Source organism: Oncorhynchus clarkii, chromosome 29 (assembly GCF_045791955.1).
Source record: "Oncorhynchus clarkii lewisi isolate Uvic-CL-2024 chromosome 29, UVic_Ocla_1.0, whole genome shotgun sequence".
Taxonomy (NCBI): Eukaryota; Metazoa; Chordata; class Actinopteri; order Salmoniformes; family Salmonidae; genus Oncorhynchus; species Oncorhynchus clarkii.
The window spans coordinates 31,530,167-31,538,738 of NC_092175.1; the positions used below are offsets into that span (position 1 = coordinate 31,530,167).

General features: G+C 44.9%; 1 pseudogene; it reads right to left on the bottom strand.

The window, feature by feature from the left end:
• Positions 1-4,244: 4,244 nt before the first annotated feature.
• On the bottom strand, positions 4,245-7,033 carry LOC139388203 (ubiquitin carboxyl-terminal hydrolase 8 pseudogene; annotated as a pseudogene).
• Between the last annotated feature and the right edge of the window lie 1,539 nt (positions 7,034-8,572).

Below are 8,572 nucleotides of genomic sequence, written 5' to 3' on the forward strand. Positions count from 1 at the left end.
TATGGCAAACTTTGGGATGGTTGGATTTTTGGTGGGGAAATTAGTGTAAATTCTGTCAAAAATACTATTTGATTAGTTGTCGCCCTGTTTGATATTTGCAATGAGTATACTGTTATGGTAACCTATATTTTCAGACTAACGTTTTAATATATGTATTAAAGATAACTGGGTCAAGTTGTTGATTTTCCTGCCTCCTTGTTTGTTGCTTGGCCATGCTCACAGAGAATGAGACTGCAGGTTACCAATTGTTAAATGAGGTCAACGCATGTTTATCCTGGCCTCACACTGTGGAGGAAACACATCCCAATGGTGACAACGGATACATGAAATTAAAGGGAATGTTTGACAAGTCAGATTGCTCTGGTCCTGATCCTCTGAAGGACATAATTAAGTTCCCTCATTGCTTAGTAACTGTAATGCAGATTTTTACCAGGAAATACTGTTAACTTCCTTTTACCCTATCATATATGATAACATCGGCTCAAAAGTGTATCTAAGGAGATGACAAGCAGTATGGATGAAGAACTAATGAAAATATGCTTGTGTGACCCCTGGGTCAGCAGAAAGGGGACCTTTGATGACCCTACAGAGAACTTAATTTCCTACTTTTGTTCTGACTGCACTAGCCAGTAAGTAATAAACACTGTGTGCGTGGCTCAGGGGTATAGTGATCACAGAGAAGGCTGGTGGGAGGAGCTATTGGAGGATGGGATAATTGTAATGGCTGGAATGGAATTAATGGAACAGAGTCAATCTCGTTGTTTCCATGTGTTTTATGTGTTTGGTACCATTCCATTGATTCCATTCCAGCCCTTCCTCCCTATAGCTCCTCTCACCAGCCTCCTCTTGAGTGATCACATGTCCTCTGTGACCATCACATGAACAGTGACAACACATGAAGTAGTAGGGAGATTGTAGGGAGTTCTAGGGAGTTTTTCCTAGCCACTGTGCTTCTACACCTACATTGCTTGCTGTTTGGGGCTTTAGGCTGGGTTTCTGTAAGGCACTTTGAGATATCAGCTGATGTTAGAAGGGCTATATAAATAGTAGTAGTTGGAGCGAATTACTTGAAAGCATAAGGACATTAGTGCTCATATCATCTTGGTTAACCCAGAACTTAAATCTTGCATAATTATGTCTGTCCACAAGAGATTAGTGCTCATAAAATACAGGGACTATGTGATAGAAGTGACATGAGTTGTATCTCACTTATAATTTCACAGCCACAACCATTTTCTCCTCACACTTACAAAGGCACTTAGCCAATCACAGGCACCTGCATGAAAAACATGCACAAACTCATAATTGCAAAGCTACATAGTGAGTTACACTCTCTCCAACAGAGCACAGCCCAATGGTTCCATTGTAGGGTTTTTCAGCTGTGACCATTTATCTTAAAATCAAGCTTCATCGACTCTGTTGCCCTTTTGACCCTACTGGGCCATGAATCCAAAAGGATGGCCAAGCTAAATTGTTCCAGGACAACAGTTATCCTTGGTTGTACACTGGAATTAGGATTCATGTACATGCAAACAGTTGAGGTTACTGGGGTTTCAGGGTAAGCACAACAACAACAGCAGACTAATATATTATAAAAGTGTTGAATACAAAGTGTTGACACTGCTGAGTAAGAACTTTAACATGAACTCAGTCATAAAAACAGCAGCTCTTTGCTGTATTCATTGACAGTCTCTCTAGGTCATCTGAGCACTCTGATTGGCCAGCACTGGCATGGCACACTTGATTTTCTCTCCAGGCCCACCGGAAAGGCAGAGTTTGTACCTTCAGACACATGAAATGGCAACAGTGTGCCTCCCCGGCGCGCAGGGCAGCTGAATTGGCTGCACCTACCACCAACAGCCCAAGACTAATAAAAAAAATAGGAACACAAGGCTTAATCGTTGGGTTTTTACAGAAATGTTTGGCTATCGACTAGAAATGCCTTAACTTAAGATTAACTTGTGGACACCATTTTTATTTCTCTGCGTGCATTATGAAGGAAGATAGTGGTCGTTTCGCAAGCCAATGCTAACTAGGGTTAGCGCAATGACTGGACGTCTACATGTACGGTAACATTTACATTAAAAATATATATTTTGGGAGATTTTAGCATGTACATCTTGGTGGGGCAAAATGTTAGATGCATCCCAGCAAAGCCACTACCCAACACAACACTAAACAATACATTCATTGCACAATAATGGTGAGAAAACGTGCTCACAAACTGTTACACAAGCCTAAATAAAGCTGTTCCAACAGCAGAGTGAATCCTTACCACTGCTACACCTGGCTATCAGCGGAGCCCTGTTTGGCAGCGAAACAATTCATTCAGCCTCATTTACTGCCTTTTAAAAGAACATTGCTGATAGTGCTTTAAACAAACGTAGTTTCCACTGACAATTGGGATGTACAAATTATGGCATAAGGGGACGACGAGCGGATAAGAGGCAATCTGTAATTTCCATTAAGACATAAATGAGCGAGCTCGGACGGACGTGGTCAATATAACTATTTGTTCAGCCCTTTGAAATGTACAGTGACAGAATTCAGAACATGGGCCATTCTTACAGTATTATTCCTGTACACCAAGTCAGAACCATAGGATAAATAAATGGGGCAATGAGCAGACAAAGCTCTTTGATGATTACATTTCACTAAAACAAGCTATTGGCTACATGTGCACCACCAAGTCAGAACAGTAGGCTAAGTTATGAGGGGGAACTGAATAGCAGGCGAGTGATTGCTCTGCAACACTTGCAGTTAACTAATGATTCCTTCCAAACCACTCATTGTTGAATTTGTGATTTCCAACCTGTTGTGTAATGTTTATGTCCAATGGCCGATGAGCACCGGTACATTTTATCTATCATTTCTCTACGTATGACAAGGATTGAAAAGGATTTGCCAGTATATTGTCGATGTGATTCATGATGATTACTGCTTGTCTAGCTTGCTAGTGTGGTGGAAATTCTACCTTCAATTAATAGTGAGGAGATGCAAAGTCAATAATCAATCAAGGTATTACTTTTATTAATAAACGTATTGCAATAAGGGAGCTGTTCATACAACACACAAAGTGAATGGAGTGAGAGCCCACGCACAATGAGTACAGAAGCCTTATATAGTCAAGCTATCTTATGCAAGCATCTGCAAAACACGTGATCTTATGTATGTGTATGTGTGTGTGTGGGGACAGACGACACTGGGTTACGGGGTACGGCTATAATGAAAAGGTTGTCTCGTTCTGTCGCAACTGAGTGAGGACAATAGGTGCCAAGGTGACAGGAAGTCACTCCAGACATACTTCCTCTAACAGCAGCTCAGCGGTTCCCCAAGTTGGGCAAGCAAGCACCTTTGACTGTCGGCCCAGATAATGTATGGTCCTACCCCTACACACATACACAAGCATGAACCTTTCGCCCTGAAACAGGCTCCAAACAGATCAACAGCCTTATCGCTGGTATGCAGGATATAACACTTTGCTCTGCCTCCAGTTAAGCTGAGAGGAACCAGTTAGTTTCTGTCAGGTCTTGGCTGAGCTCCCAGACATCATAGGGTCATACTACACACAGAACAGTTAGAACAGGCCTATATTAATGCACACACACAAATCTCGAGCCCAATGCCTAGGCTTAAAGAAGGATATTTTAGTACCAAAGCATTAATAAGGTTTAACAGAAAATGCCCTCACTCTAGCTAAGATTTTGAAAGTATGATGTTGACAAGATCAGTCCAATCAAAGCTACTGTTGATATAACAATGACCCTGAGCCTTCTCGGATGGGCACTTCTAATGTAACTCTATGGCAACACCAAAGAGGCTTGAATTTTCGAGCTCTTCTCATAGATTTTGCGGTGACGTAGTGTTCCCATGAGTGACAGAACACTGAGCCATTCACGGCACAACTAGAGAACATTACCAATCCCTAGAGAACATTACCAATCCCTACGCTCCGAATTTTCCACTGGCTGCCCCACCACCACAGAAAGCACTAAGCTAGGCTGAAACACATTTTCGAGCTACCTTACGCAAGAACGCAAAAGAGAATGACATTGTTTTCAACCTGATATGTGGCACATATTAATGTCAAAATAACATGCAAAACAGGGAACAACAAAAAAAAAATCTGCCCCACCTACCCTGAATGACAGGTCGCCACTGTCTGGGGGACGCTTTGGACCAGATCTCACACACACACACACACACACATACTGTACAAAATCCCCTGTGTGTCCTTCCACCCCTCACAAAGAAGAGTAGAATAAGATGCAGGCGGCAGAGGACTTGACTGAGGAGGTGGAAATGTCTGAAACATCCTTGTCTTCAAACTTGTACCACTGCTGTTTGATGGCGTTCTTACAGAAGGCTGTGTAGTAACCACAATTCAGACCCACCCCATAATAATTAGAGACTGCAAACAGGTTGTATTTCTTGAGCTTCTGTTTTGGACCAATGACACACTGGTTCAGGTCCAGGTTCTCCAGGGGGAAGTCAACGTTGGTCTGGAGAACCTGAATCCTTCTGCCATCGATGGTCAATCGAAATAAGTAAACCACAAGGATGGGCGGGACCTTCCAGATCTCCACTTTCCTCATGGAGTCTCTCAGGGCTTTGCAGTGACTGCAGAACACAGCGGAATGGTTATCTAGCTTCTGCTCTCTACTGAATCAAATCAAATCAAATCAAATGTATTTATATAGCCCTTCGTACATCAGCTGATATCTCAAAGTGCTGAACAGAAACCCAGCCTAAAACCCCAAACAGCAAGCAATGCAGGTGTAGAAGCACGGTGGCTAGGAAAAACTCCCTAGAAAGGCCAAAACCTAGGAAGAAACCTAGAGAGGAACCAGGCTATGTGGGGTGGCCAGTCCTCTTCTGGCTGTGCCGGGTGGAGATTATAACAAAACATGGTCAAGATGTTCAAATGTTCATAAATGACCAGCATGGTCGAATAATAATAAGGCAGAACAGTTGAAACTGGAGCAGCAGCACAGTCAGGTGGACTGGGGACAGCAAGGAGTCATCATGTCAGGTATTCCTGGGGCATGGTCCTAGGGCTCAGGTCCTCCGAGAGAGAGAAAGAAAGAGAGAATTAGAGAGAGCATATGTGGGATGGCCAGTCCTCTTCTGGCTGTGCCGGGTGGAGATTATAACAGAACATGGCCAAGATGTTCAAATGTTCATAAATGACCAGCATGGTCGAATAATAATAAGGCAGAACAGTTGAAACTGGAGCAGCAGCACAGCCAGGTGGACTGGGGACAGCAAGGAGTCATCATGTCAGGTAGTCCTGGGGCATGGTCCTAGGGCTCAGGTCCTCCGAGAGAGAGAAAGAGAGAAGGAGAGAATTAGAGAACGCACACTTAGATTCACACAGGACACCGAATAGGACAGGAGAAGTACTCCAGATATAACAAACTGACCCTAGCCCCCCGACACATAAACTACTGCAGCATAAATACTGGAGGCTGAGACAGGAGGGGTCAGGAGACACTGTGGCCCACTCCGAGGACACCCCGGACAGGTCCAAACAGGAAGGATATAACCCCACCCACTTTGCCAAAGCACAGCCCCCACACCACTAGAGGGATATCTTCAACCACCAACTTACCATCCTGAGACAAGGCTGAGTATAGCCCACAAAGACCTCCGCCACGGCACAACCCAAGGGGGGGGGGGGGGGGGGGGGGGGGGGGCAACCCAGACAGGATGATCACATCAGTGACTCAACCCACTCAGGTGACGCACCCCCACCTGCTCCAGGCCAGGTCGGCTGCCCTTTGGTCATCCAGGTGATGGTCATTCACTTCCCGTTGGTACAGTTTACTAGTGTCAGCCTTATTGAGGTCCTCGTGTCGCCCATCTAGGAGGACAAGCATAAATTCCTTTGCATCTTGCGGTTCATTGCCAGCAAACCCTGCGTAAACCTTTCCAATGGTAAACTTAAAGTCCCTGGGCCTGATAGACTTATACAGGCCAGACCACATAGCCTTCATTATCACCCCAAACTCCTCTACTACTTCCCCCTTATGGCCCAGGTAATTGTTCCTGTTAATATCTTCCTGGTAGTAGTTCTTGGTGAAGTACTCAGCCATGGCTGGGGTGTTACACAGGCACTGCAGGATGCAGTTCATGTAACAGGTGCTTCTGTCATACAGTCCCGTCAGCATGGCACCCATCCCTCCATATACAGGGTGTAGGTTACTGATCTTAGCTGCTGACAGCTTGGCGATCTCCATCTTGGCATACACGTCATGACTGGGCTTAGTGGTCTTGGCAGGGACAGGTTGGGCTGGGGGGGCTGCTTGTATTTGGGCACGGGGGGGGGGGGGGGGGTTGGGGTGGAGAGGGGGGCCTGCGGAATGCTTGCCCCATGGGGGTAGAGGTGAACTTTGTTGGTTGGGGCGTGGTAGTAGCGGTAGGTACCTGTCACCTGTCATCTTAGGCTTTTGGGCGGGTAGAGGGGGGGCTGAAGCCTTCAGCTCCTTCAGAGAGGGGTAGCAGAAGTTCAGCTGAGGGAGGGTGTTGAGGGCGTGTTGTGTCGGGGGGGTCTGACTTTGGCGTTGGTTGTGTACATGGGGTAGACAAGCAACCAGTTCTCATAGCCTCCCACCAGAACCAGGGGCTCTCTGTGGAGATCTGTGGTGCTGTCCCACTTGTAGAGAGCATCTTTGAGGCTCTTGAGTGGGGTCCCCAGTCTGAGGTCAGTGACACAGCTGAACCAGTCCAGTAATATGATGTAGTCTACGAACCCCTGTCTCTTCCACTGTTCTCTGGATGCTTCCGGCAGCCTGGCCTTGATCTGGTTCACAGTGATCCCAGGGTTGATAGCCTCCTCAGGGACGCTGATGCAGATCTGTGTGGGGATATAGATATGGGACTCCTCAAAGTCCCTGCAGCTACGGTTGTCCATGATGATGACAGTCACTGTCTGGTTCCTCATGATGTGTAACAGCCTGGCAGCTGTGATTCCTCCTCCAGTTACCACAGAGCTTGCAGACCAAGAGAGAAGCTCTTTAGCTTTCGAAGCCATGGTGTTATCAATCCAGTCTCTCCTCTGTAATGGCTTCCGAGATCAAGATTAACTTTCCCTTTAGAAACTTATAGCAGTGAAGTCCAAATAAAATTATATACTGTTAGTGATCCCAGTTGTTTTGTAGTAGTAGTTGTTGTTGTTTCGAATCTTGATTTTAAATTATTTTTAAGTCCTTTTTATAGATTTCATAAATCAGTGAACACGATATAACTGAAAGCTCATCTGGTTCTTTCTGCCAGCCAGAGGTGGAGCTTTCTGCAAAAACATGCACCTACATGTTGGGTGTGTTCAAGTTGTAAGGCTACTGAAGACGACAACAGACGACTACAGACAGAAGTCAACAGGGGATGTGCATCTGCGACAGCCAAAAGTCATACACTGTAGGGGTTTTTCAACAGTAAGGCTCAGATCAATATGACAGTGTGATAGCTTCCGTTGTTTACAAAGGTTTTTCTTTATAATGTCAAAATAAAAATATTGCTAAACCACAACATTGTAACAACCACTCTGTCAGTTGGAGGAGAGGCTGTGGGTGGGGCTAGGGACCTTTTCAAATTGGGATTGACAGCTCAGGAGAAAATGTCATTAAAATATGTTCATGAACATTAACCCAATAACATTCACTTTTTCACATGTGAGTTCCAAATATCTCTAACATGCAGACCAAACCGAACACGTGCATACGTCTGTGTGCGCCATCTCACGCACATTGATTTTGGTCACCCGCACCAGAAGTGATCAGGATAAGCAGGTTGAAATATCAAGACAAACTCAATTGTATTAATTTGGGGACAGGTCAAAAAGCATTAAACATTTATGGCAATTTAGCTAGCTAGCTCGCTGTTGCGAGCTAATTTGTCCTGGTATAGAAACATTGGATTGTTATTTTACCTCAAATGCACGACAATTAATCCACAGATAAAACGGTAAACGTAATTCATTTATTGTCATCTCTCCTCCTTCCTTAAGGCTTCTTTTTCTTCTTTGAACTTTATGTGGTGGTTGGCAACCAACTTTACAGCATTACTACAACCTAAAGAAGTGTGGACCTAAGTTCTTCTTTCAATCCCCCACGTGGGAATAAGCTCCTAAAAACCAATGAGGAGATGGCACATGAGTATATGCTCCTGAAAACCAATGAGGAGATGGCACATGAGTATATGCTCCTGAAAACCAATGAGGAGATGGCACGTGAGTATATGCTCCTGAAAACCAATGAGGAGATGGGAGAGGCTGGACTTGCAGCGTGTTGTGCGTCACAAATAGAACCAATTTCTATGTTAGCTCCTGGCCACGCAGATGCTAGCTGATGCCCGTGAGCAGTGTGGGTGCAATGATTGAATAACACGTACATTTATTTTGCAACACTCGCACACGCGTCACGAGCGGTATGGTCAACAGGTAATGGTCGCCCCAGCATGAGTTGTTTTATGCACGTGATGTCAGAATGCATTCACTGTTCCAAAATGTGATTGTTATGCAATAGGGCAGTTAACAAGCGCTGCCTGCTAATTATCTACATGCTATGTTTCAACT